Source organism: Haliotis rufescens, unplaced genomic scaffold, assembly GCF_023055435.1.
Source record: "Haliotis rufescens isolate VD_foot unplaced genomic scaffold, xgHalRufe1.0.p SCAF_102, whole genome shotgun sequence".
Lineage (NCBI taxonomy): Eukaryota > Metazoa > Mollusca > Gastropoda > Lepetellida > Haliotidae > Haliotis > Haliotis rufescens.
In genome coordinates this window covers 317,376-326,379 of record NW_025963783.1, presented here as the reverse complement: position 1 = coordinate 326,379, position 9,004 = coordinate 317,376, and the positions used below count along the sequence as shown (strand labels likewise).

Below are 9,004 nucleotides of genomic sequence, written 5' to 3'. Positions count from 1 at the left end.
CTCGCTTTTCCTGTTTCTCCATTTTAAGTCATCTCATAACCCCCCTTGCAGTCAATAGCTTATACTAAACTAAATAATGTATCCAATACGACAATCCTCCTGTGTATGTCACTGTACTTGATCAGTCTATAAATAACTTATAACTTATAAATCGCCCCTCGTATAACTTCTCGTCACGATATGGCTGAAATATTGCCGATATGACGTAAAGCATAAACTCACTCACTGACTCACTATCACATTTCTATGAATTCGTGTGACGGTGTAAATTAATACATGTGTGATATCAATGAACGTGTATATTTATTATGAAGTAGGTGTTATTTGTTTCAAGGTATGTGTTCCGACTTCCGTCGCAAATAACACATCAGTACACTACGACCTGCGTCTTATCGGCGCACTATCCTTGTTACACTTATCTACACTGACCATAAATCGATTTGAGCAGATGTGTATCAGCGCCTGTAGCTTTGTGGTGTTCCTTACACGTGGTTTTGGTTTTTGTTTAACGCCGCACTCAGCAATATTCCAGCTATATGACGGCGGTCTGTAAATAATCTAGTCTGGACAAGACAATCCAGTGATTAATATCATGAGCATCGATCCACGCAATTGGGATCGATGACATGCATCAACCAAGTCAACGAGCCTGACTACCCGATCTCGTTAGTGGCCTTTTACGACAATCATAGTCACCTTTTACGGCAAGCATGGGTTGCTGAAGACCTATTCTTCCCCGGAATCTTCACGGGTCCCGTACACGTGGTACCTTCCTACTCGAGGTCAACCTTTTTTCCTCTCCCATCACTTGTCCAGAGTCTCAGTATATACGTAAAATCGAGTGCCATGTCCCTGTTTTTTCAGTGCATGCACTGCGATGTGGTTACGCATTTCTCACTGAACACGCTCATGCACTTGAATACACACCAATTTGAGTCCTACCTTATATCTGATCAGGATTATGAGACGCGCCCTCACTGATAGTGTACAACGTGGACTATACACACATCTGATCATGAGTTCACAACGTGTCATCATTTCCCGTAGTTAGGCGAGCAGTGCAGGGTTTGTGGTCAAGAGTTCGTCTCGAAGCTCGGTCGCCTCCAGATGTCCATTAGGTAAGGAGCCTTAACTGTCCAGTTAGTTAAAATCTATACTGGTGTGCGAGTGTACATGAATGTTTGTGTAAGAAATAACAAGATACGGTTCTTGGACCCGTTTCGTCTGGACTGGATGTATGCACTATAAGGCAATATATAGGTAGCCGCTAAAAAGTCCCACTTTTTAAATACCGCACTCACACTTATGCCCGGGTATTACCTTCAGAAGCAATGTCACAACATCCGCTTCGAATGGCGACACTGATGGCACAACCGAAACATCAAACGTAAGTCTGGTTATCTGTCCAGATAGTTTAAACTGACTTCATTTCACCACGCTTAACCTTCTACGTAAAATCAAATTAAAAGTTGCAAAATTGGTCGGGTGCTTCACGCTCATTCCATCGCATAGACATTGCATATGGGTATAGCTCGATTATATAATGTCTGCAGCAGCTCGAATTTGTTTGCTTAAATAAAGAGTGTGTAAATGTCTCTCAATTTTGTGAGATTCCTTCAGTTCTGCCTCGCGGTTGTTTTTTTTAATGAAAAAAGTAGTTCGGGTGTGACAGAGGTCAAGGTTATCCAATCAAAACGAATAAAACGAGTTTAACCTTGTAGGACACACGTGTGACATGCGGATTTAGTATTTTAATACCACACTTTACCACGTGAGTAATAAGTGAGGATAACACACCCATTCTTCGTTGGAAAATACCAGTCAGTTTTTTTTCATGAAGCCATGCGCAGGCTCGACGACCGGTGACAACTCGCTGTTAGAGCTACACTTCAATGTACGCCATATCTCATACATCTAATCACTTTGCACTAACGTGTCCTCACGATGATGACAAGCTGTATGATACTGACACTATCGACTTTCTGTGGATGCTATGTTATACAAGCCATCAGTGTGACGACATAATATTCGCCTTCAGTCATGGCATGTTTTTCAACAAAATTACTCAAACTTAGCATATTTATTCTGAATAAATAATTGTAATTGCCGTCTTGCGTACGGTTTGGAAATAATGTTGAACATTATAAAAGTAGGATGAATGAAAACCATTTCCATAATCTAAAGAAATCGCTGCTTAAAGCATGCATGGTACGATTCATACAATATCATGAATCACTGTCAAATAGTGATTGTACCTTGTGTTAGCGAAAAGGTGGGCGTATCCTGCTCCTCTGATGACATCTTTTGAAAACACAAACAAGGACGAGTCTGTTGTGTCATATTTAGATCTGTGCATAACGAATTTGAGTGACAAAAACCCTGCACAAAAATGTATTACAAGAGGGATTACTTCATTTTCAAAATGTAAACTTTCCCTTTATGTCGAGCAGCTTGCAACGGCACCACCCTTGGGTACTCACACACCACAACTTTGGAGGTACAATCGAGCATCCATAAACCTACGACACTCTCAGTCAGTTGCCGTTCGACACCCATCATCCCTCTCAGTTTCATCATCCGACCCTCTCAGGCAACAACGTCTAGCTCTCTCAGTCTACACCGTAAAACCAACTCAGTCTACACCCTCCAACCCTCTCAGTCTACACCCTTCAACCGTCTCAGTCCACACCCTCCATCCCTCTCAGTCCACACCCTCCAACCCTCTCAGTCCCTCTCAGTCCATAACTTCCAAGCCTCTCCGTCTACCCTCCAACCCTCTCAGTCTACACCCTCCAACCCTCTCAGTCTACACCCTCCAACCCTCTCAGTCTACACCCTAAAACCCTCTCAGTCTACACCATCCAACCCCCTGAGTCTACACCATCCAACCCTCTCAATCTACACCCTCCAACCCTCTCAGTCTACACCCTCCAACCCTCTTAGGCCACGTCCTCCAAACCTCTCAGTCTACACCCTCCACCCCTCTCGGTCTACACCCTCCAACCCTCTCAGGCCACATCCTCCAAACCTCTCGGTCTACACCCTCCATCCCTCTCAGTCCACACCCTCCAACCCTCTCAGTCCCTCTCAGTCCATAACTTCCAAGCCTCTCCGTCTACCCTCCAACCCTCTCAGTCTACACCCTCCAACCCTCTCAGTCTACACCCTCTAACCCTCTCAGTCTACACCCTAAAACCCTCTCAGTCTACACCATCCAACCCCCTGAGTCTACACCATCCAACCCTCTCAGTCTACACCCTCCAACCCTCTTAGGCCACGTCCTCCAAACCTCTCAGTCTACACCCTCCACCCCTCTCGGTCTACACCCTCCAACCCTCTCAGGCCACATCCTCCAAACCTCTCGGTCTACACCCTCCAACCCTCTTAGGCCACATCCTCCAAACCTCTCAGTCTACACCCTCCAACCCTCTCAGGACACATCCTCCAAACCTCTCGGTCTACACCCTCCATCCCTCTCAGTCTACACCCTCCAACCCTCTCAGGCCAAATCCTCCAAACATCTCTGTCTACACCCTCCAACCCTCTCAGCCTACCCTCCAACCCTCTCTGTCTAAACCCTCCAGCAATCTCAGTTTACCCTCGTACCTTCTCTGTCTACACCCTCCAGCAATCTCAGTCTACCCTCCAACCCTCTCTGTCTACACCCTCCAACCCTCTCAGTCCACACCCTCCAGCAATCTCAGTCTACCCTCCACCCCTCTCAGTCTACACCCTCCAGCAATCTCAGTCTACCCTCCAACCCTCTCTGTCTACACCCTCCAACCCTCTCAGTACACCCTCCAACCCTCTCATTCTACGCCATCCAACCCTCTCAGTCTACCATCCAACCCTCTCTGTCTACACCCTCTAACCCTCTCAGGTCACACCCTCCAACCCTCTCTGTCCACACCCTCCAACCCTCTCAGTCTACACCCTCCAGCAATCTCAGTCTACCCTCCAACCCTCTCTGTCTACACCCTCCAGCATACTCAGTACACCCTCCAACCCTCTCTGTCTACACCCTCCAACCCTCTCAGTCCACACCCTCCAGCAATCTCAGTCTACCCTCCAACCCTCTCTGTCTACACCCTCCAACCCTCTCAGTCACCACCCTCCAGCAATCTCAGTCTACCCTCCACCCCTCTCTGTCTACACCCTCCAGCATACTCAGTCTACCCTCCAACCCTCTCTGTCTACACCCTCCAGCATACTCAGTACACCCTCCAACCCTCTCATTCTACGCCATCCAACCCTCTCAGTCTACCCTCCAACCCTCTCTGTTTACACCCTCCAACCCTCTCAGTCTACACCCTCCAGCATTCTCAGTCTACCCTCCAACCCTCTCAGTCTACACCCTCCAACTCTCTCAGTCCACACCCTCCAGCAATCTCAGTCAACCCTCCAACCCTCTCTGTCTACACCCTCCAACCCTCTCAGTCCACACCCTCCAACCCTCTCAGTCTACACCCTCCAGCAATCTCAGTCTACCCTCCAACCCTCTCTGTCTACACCCTCCAGCATACTCAGTACACCCTCCAACCCTCTCATTCTACGCCATCCAACCCTTTCAGTCTACCCTCCAACCCTCTCTGTCTACACCCTCCAACCCTCTCAGTCTACACCCTCCAGCAATCTCAGTCTACCCTCCAACCCTCTCTGTCTACACCCTCCAACCCTCTCTGTCCACACCCTCCAACCCTCTCAGTCTACACCCTCCAGCAATCTCAGTCTACCCTCCAACCCTCTCTGTCTACACCCTCCAGCATACTCAGTACACCTTCCAACCCTCTCTGTCTACACCCTCCAAGCTCTCAGTCCACACCCTCCAGCAATCTCAGTCTACCCTCCAACCCTCTCAGTCTACAGCCTCCAGCAATCTCAGTCTACCCTCCAACCCTCTCTGTCTACACCCTCCATACCCTCTCAGTCCACACCCTCCAACCCTCTCAGTCTACGCCATCCAACCCTCTCAGTCTACCCTCCAATCCTCTCTGTCTACACCCTCCAACCCTCTCAGTCCACACCCTCCAACCCTCTCAGTCCACACCCTCCAACCCTCTCAGTCTACACCCTCCAACCCTCTCAGTCGACACACTCCAACCCTCTCTGTCTACACCCTCCAGCAATCTCATTTTACCCTCCAACCCTCTCAGTCGACACCCTCCAACCCTCTCAGTCCACACCCTCGAACCCTCTCAGTCCACACCCTCCAACCCTCTCAGTCTACACCCTCTAACCCTTTCAGTCGACACCCTCCAACCCTCTCTGTCTACACCCTCCAGCAATCTCAGTCTACCCTCCAACCCTCTCTGTCGACACCCTCAAACCCTCTCAGTCCACACACCCCACCCCTTCCAGTCCACACCCCCCAAGCCTCTCAGTCTACTAAGTTTGTAAATAAATCGTTTACGTCACATGGTAATTCCAACACTATATATCTTCTCCCTGTAAATTGCCTTCATTTTAGAATGAGTCGAGCGAATGCTTACGTACTTTCTGTGTTTGTTTATAGGTAGTTATGTTTATTTTTTTATAATATAAAGTGATCTTATCGCTCAGTACACTGAGACGTGCGTCTTTTCGGTGCACTGACCTGGTTACACTTATCTATGTATCTACACTGACAGTTACTTGATTTGATCAGTTGCTCACCACAATGGGCGTTTAATCTATTATTTGTCAGGTTTATGTTTCAATTGGTGTTCACAAAGTTATACGGGCTGCATTTCTCCATGCGAATGCTTGTTTCAGGTAAGACAGTTATGATACATGTGTTGCTATTGGCATTGTTATGCGTATATATGTCTCAGCGAGAACATATTTACATTTACATTCTCTCAGGAGTGAACAATACTGTTATGTGGACCTACGTAAATGTTAGATATATAAATATATACGTGGTGAACAGCTGAAGTGAAAACAGGGCGGGGTAGTTGATCTACGTATAGACACGGGTATCGGAAAATATGTACACCCTACATCCTTCAGTGCCGTGAGATCATTAATATAAAGGTCACATGGTGAGATACATCAGCGAAGTCAACAAATAAAAACGACAAAACCCTTTCCATATTCATAAGAAATCTCTGCTAAACTCAAATCCTTGCGACAATTGGTCAGGTACCATTAATGAATATGTTGATTGGTAATAGACAATCTAGGTTTATTATGAAAACTATCTATAAACATATAAATACATTCTTTATCTCGTCTCCCTAATATTACGTTATTTGAGTGTATAAATCCATGATTCGAAACCCGTATCGTCAAACCACAATACATATACAATATAGATGGTTACTCTGCCTGGCGCTCGGCAATAAGGGGAGAAAACAAAGACTGGTCGGCTCTGAATCAGTATACCGTGCTTGAGTGAGGTATTCATGCGGTATGATCACTCAGTGGGCTAGTGCTATAAAACCAGTATTAACCATTCGAATACAAGCAGCACCTCTCCGACACGCACACACACGTACGCATGCACGTCGCTATGTAAGTGAAATAATCTTCAACGTGACGTTAAACCCGCCTCCCTGGTCTTGTGGTAGAGCGTCCGCCCAGAGAGTGGAAGGTCAGGGCTTCCCTTCAGATTTTACTTGTTGTTACCCTGCCTGGCTAAACAAGGACAAGTCGGCTCGGAGTCAGTATGCTGTGTCTGAGTGGGCTATTCGTGTTACACTGCGGCATGATATCTCAATGGGCTAGCACTAAAATATCGGCATTCGTCCGGACAAGAACCATCAGCCACACACACATTCACACACACACACGCATGTACACGCGCGCGCATGTATGTCCGCATCGCAATATAAGTGCAATATTCTTGAATGCGACGTTAAACCTAATTTCACCTCACCACTTCACCTCACCTCAATGCATGCATTACAATTTGGCGTCACGTTTTTCCCTGAATACGTGAACACCCTTGCAAACACAAACTTTACCTGCATATTCAGCAAACCTTGTGCACTACAAATGCAAACTATAAATAGTACATACCCAAAACTGTTATCTCTACAGCGTTTAATATGCAGTCTACACTACATAAGTTAATTGCATTAAGCGACGGTTCAATGTATCAAATTTGAGTGACTACAATCAAGAGGCATATATGGATGATATGTTGTGATAAGTAGCAAATAAACAAAAACAGAAGCAGGTAAAAGATAACCGTAAAAAGTACCACACAGATAAATACTAAAGCATTGAAAACTGTTCATTGTCATGTCACATAGGGCCACAATGTTGCCCTGAACTCAGTATCTGGTGTGACCGCCCCGGGCAGCAATCACGGCTCTGAGTCTCCTCGGCACTGACTGGATAAGTGTACGACTTGTGTCCTGCGGTAATCTGCGCCACTTTGCTTGTAAAGCGTTGGCCAGTTGTGGGATAGTCTGCGACGTGTTCTGACGTCCACGTACACGTCGATCGAGTTCATCACAGAGGTGTTCGATTGGGTTAAGAGCGTGTGATCTCGACGGCTATAGCAGGACGTTGATGTAAGCATTATGAAGGTTGTCTACCGTGACACGAGCTGTGCGCGGTGGAGCATTGTCCCGTTTAAACAGCTCCCTCTTGCGGTCCAGGATTGGAGGAAAATGAGGTTGAAGAATTTGATTCATGTAGCGATTTGCTGTCAAATTTCCCTGAACCACAACAAAGTCAGATCTTGCGGTGGAGGATATGGCCCTCAACACCATGACACTGCTGCAACCAAAATTGAAGAATTCATGTACACAATGTGGGGCAAATGCTCGTTTCAACGACGATAAACACGTAGTTTTCCTCGCCGGTGAATAAGAAATCGCGCTTCATCGCTAAACCACACTCGTCTCCAGTTTCTCAAATTCCAAGGTTGTGAGGTATGACATCAACGCAAGCGTTGATGTCGATGGATCTGTTGCAAAACAGGGACGATAACTGGTCTTCTGGGTCGGATTCCAGCCTCGCGAAGATGGTTCCTGACAGTCTGGTCTGATATCTCCCTCAAACAAGGGATGCGTCCTGCAGTCTCCGTATCTGTGAGTAGTTGGAAGCAGGACTACAGTAACCAAATCGGTTCCGCGCATGCGCGATGACGTCACTTCCGGTTTCGGTTCCGGTGTAGCGCGCATCCAAGATGGCGGCACGTCCGGTTCCGGGGGGCAATCTCCCCATCCAAGATGGCGACAGCGGGTAGGCGGCAGGTGGGAAGGAGAGAGGGCGGGAAGGCGGGAGGGAGGTGGAGGAGGGAGGAGACAGCAGGAGGGAGGAGGAGGGGGAGAAGGGGAAGAGGAGTGAGGGAGGGAGGAGGAGGGAGGGATTGATTGAGGGAAGGAGGGAGGGAGGAGGAGGAGGGAGAGACAAGGAGGGAGAAGGAGGGAGGGAGAAGGAGGGAGGGAGAGAGGAGGAGGAGGGTGTGCAGGGTGTGTGCTGATTGCGTGTGAAGATGATAGATCACTGAGACGAGCTCATACATAGTCGATGACCCAGCAACTTTGTTGCTAGGTTGAAGTCACATTAGCGAAGGATCTTGCAACAAAATTCAACAAATGACATCATCGGGTATTATGATGTAATTGTAAACCTTGAGGTGCAAGGTCTCGTTCCACAAGGTGATCGTATTGTAGCGCAATGACAGTCGTGTGTCTAAGTTAAAGTAGGTGAGTGGCGATCACCTTAGCGCTACGATCATCTTGTGGAATGGTGGCCTGAATTCTAAAGGTGAATTGACATGCACAGACATGGACGTGGTGTGGTCAGATGTCGATCTTGTTTTTTTGTTTTTTCCTTGGAGTGTGCATGCTGATTTCCCCATTTTAAAAAGACAACACAACACTTCTTTTCAACTGTTTTAATGCCCCGCTCACATGAACCAACACAACAAAACAAAAGCCACAGGATTAAGGGCGTCCCTGTGATTTTTGTGAACACTAGGGTGACCACTAAGATGTGAACGTCTGTACATTCCTAAAAACGTAGTGAACACGAAACTTTGTCACTAGGAGTGAACAAGACACTCGAC

The 9,004-nt window shown here is 47.2% G+C and overlaps 1 protein-coding gene across 2 annotated transcripts in view; it reads left to right on the top strand.

Moving 5' to 3' along the window:
* The first annotated feature begins 1,037 nt into the window (after nt 1-1,037).
* Nucleotides 1,038-9,004, top strand: part of LOC124119681 (deoxynucleoside triphosphate triphosphohydrolase SAMHD1-like) — a 93,994-nt gene continuing 86,027 nt past the window's right edge. The window contains exon 1 of one of the 2 annotated variants that reach the window (XM_048391915.1): nt 1,038-1,118. The gene's annotated coding sequence lies outside the window, so the exon portion shown is untranslated. Of the gene's footprint in view, nt 1,119-5,655; nt 5,752-9,004 lie in introns of those variants that run through there. The other variant, XM_048391916.1, reaches the window with a different exon arrangement.